Source organism: Sardina pilchardus, chromosome 9 (assembly GCF_963854185.1).
Source record: "Sardina pilchardus chromosome 9, fSarPil1.1, whole genome shotgun sequence".
Lineage (NCBI taxonomy): Eukaryota > Metazoa > Chordata > Actinopteri > Clupeiformes > Clupeidae > Sardina > Sardina pilchardus.
Window position 1 is genome coordinate 941,521 of NC_085002.1, and position 2,500 is coordinate 944,020.

The 2,500-nt window shown below is 46.3% G+C and overlaps 1 protein-coding gene across 3 annotated transcripts in view; it reads left to right on the forward strand.

The window, feature by feature from the left end:
* inavab (innate immunity activator b) overlaps window positions 1-2,500 on the forward strand; it is a 31,551-nt gene that overhangs the window by 7,610 nt on the left and 21,441 nt on the right. For 2 of the 3 annotated variants that reach the window (XM_062545193.1, XM_062545195.1), the window contains exon 1: window positions 1,577-1,703. The exons of the other annotated variant lie outside the window; for it this stretch is intronic. The gene's annotated coding sequence lies outside the window, so the exon portion shown is untranslated. Of the gene's footprint in view, window positions 1-1,576; window positions 1,704-2,500 lie in introns of those variants that run through there. 3 annotated transcript variants of the gene reach the window in all.

Sequence of the window (2,500 nt, forward strand, 5' to 3'; positions counted from 1 at the left end):
TTAAGATTGATGGCATGTAGAGGGACAGCAGGTGCCCCATGTTTGACCGCATTCTACAAGCCAATCCCCACCAAATCTGTGTGTGCGTGTGTGTGGTTGTGGTGTAGAGCTGCCCTAATGTGTGTGTGTCCTGGGCAATGTAGCCTGCTGTGTGTTTGTGTGTGTGTGCGCGTGTGTGTTTGAGTGATGCTCATCTGTGAGGTGGTTACAGTAAGATTAACGCTGTGAATATTAAGTGAATTTTCCCCACAGAATTGGAGGCTGTTTGGGGGGGTGGGGGGGTAACTTGTTGTAGGCATGTAGGTTACGGTAGGTTTATGTCCAGTTACTGCCACCTTAACATTGTAGCCTGTAGTCGATATAGACAAGCAGCTGCAACTAAGCATGCTAAACTCCACATCCCAACAAGCTTAGGTGTCTCCCCAACAGCCCCACTCTGTTGTGATTTAGACATCAGACAAGTTGGACTTCCTGCCTTCAATGATGTAAAAAAAATCACAATTTTACATCATTGAAAGCAGGATGCCCTATCATTGAAATCCGTATTTCTCCCATCTCAAGGCAAACTGAGGGAATGATGCACGACCATTCAAAAACATGTCTGGTGTTCTAAAGACACAAAGCTTGATGCTAATCGGTTAAGTGTCCCTTTAACAGCAGTTCAGCCCGTCTATGCAATGCTTCTATGTTAACGACAATCATTCAGCAACTGTCCATGTTTTGTTAAATGTTCTAGCAGAGGACGGGCAGGTAGTGGAGAGGAAAGATCTGTGTGTAAAGAGCGGCAGCTCAGTGAGAGGATTTGATCTCATTTAAATAGCATAGAACATAGAACATAGAACATTAGGCCTATTGTGTGATTGCAAGTGTTGATCTTGTGGCGAGCTGCCCGTTTAGTCATGCCGGGAAACACTGGTAACAATCTGACAACGCATTCGTTATAGGAAGCTATGCGGAGGAAGTAAGTATTGGGCAGATACGTCTCAGTGGTAAAACCTGAGCGTATTAGGGGAGTATTTCAGAGCACATTAGGCTGCTAAAACGTGAGTTAATTCTGCTGTGAAGTCGTGAGCCGTGTGAACACTGTTGTAAAGGCGTTCTCTCGGGACCAGTTGTGTGTCAATACCAGTTATGGCCAAGAGGGGGCGGCACAGGCCATTATTCTGTCTCTGAGAAGTTGACCTATGAACAAAGTTTTCCTTTTTATCTTAATAATGTTGGTACTGTGTGTTTCGTTGTGTTTGCTGTTCTGATTGTACAGAAAGTGACTGTGATCAAAGTGGTCACTCCCTCCAAGGCGAACTGAGAGCTTTTTTAAAAAACGCAGAGTTCAGGCCATTGAGAGTGACTGGAAAGACTGTGAGTAAATAAGATAAGATTGTTGGGTCGCACACATTTATGATGTTATGGTCTGCACACCTTAGCTGTTGTTTGCCCTTTAGTCCGGTGCAGATGAAGTCACCGCCTCGCGTCGGCATTTCGGTGTGCTCAGGTGTGCTACGTCATCTGTCACTCCCCTCGTCCCCTCCCGGTGCTCTCGCTAGCGCGCTCGAGAAGCTCACACACACAAGCTACACACACACACACACATACACACTGAAATCACGGTCGTGATTTGCGGCTGGACAAATCGACAGAAGTCAAGTGATCGTCTAGAAATTTCATTTGGATTTTCTACGAATACACGTTCTCCAAGTTCTAATGTAAGTTTGAACCTTTTCCTTTTTCAATAGAACTCTACAACTCTCTTTTTGTGTTGACTTTACCGTGACCTGAGTGTGTCCGAGCGGGGATCTTGTAGGAGAGATTGGCGGAACGGAATGTGTCGCTAATAGGCTATAGGCTACTTTATGGAGTGGTTTTGGCACACACACGGGGACCGGGCATCTCAGTGATCATGCGCGATGACCGGGCATTCCCATGCGCAGTAATTCAGCGGATCATGTAAAGCACCGTTTCCGCACATTTCCGGTGCATTAACAGTTTTGTCTCCGTTCATGGGTCGTGTTAGTAGGCTAGAGCAGTGTGTGTGTGTGTGTGTGTGTGTGTGTGTGTGTGTGTGTGTGGCTTCTGAAGTGTGTAGTGTAGTGTGTGTGTGTGTGTGTGTGTGTGTGTGTGTGTGTGTGTGTGTGTGTCTGTGTCTGTGTCTGTGTCTGTGTATGGCTCCCGAAGTGTGTAGTGTGTTCAGGGGTCGTGTTGTGTTGTTAGTGTAGTGAGTGTGTGGTGTGCAGTGTGTGTGTGTGTGTGTGTGTAGCCTATGGCTTCTGAAGTGAGTCGTGTCGCAATCCCAGATAAATGAGTTCTGACATGCAAACTACAGCAGTTCCGTGGCCTCTGTGTTACAGTAACTTATTTGAGACAGTGTTTGAGAGAGACAGTGTGTGTGTGTTGTAGTGTGTGTTATCGTGTGTGTGTGAGAGAGGACGAGTGTGTTGTAGTGTGTGTTATCGTGTGTGTGTGTGTGTGAGAGAGGAAGAGTGTGTTGTAGTGTGTGTTATTG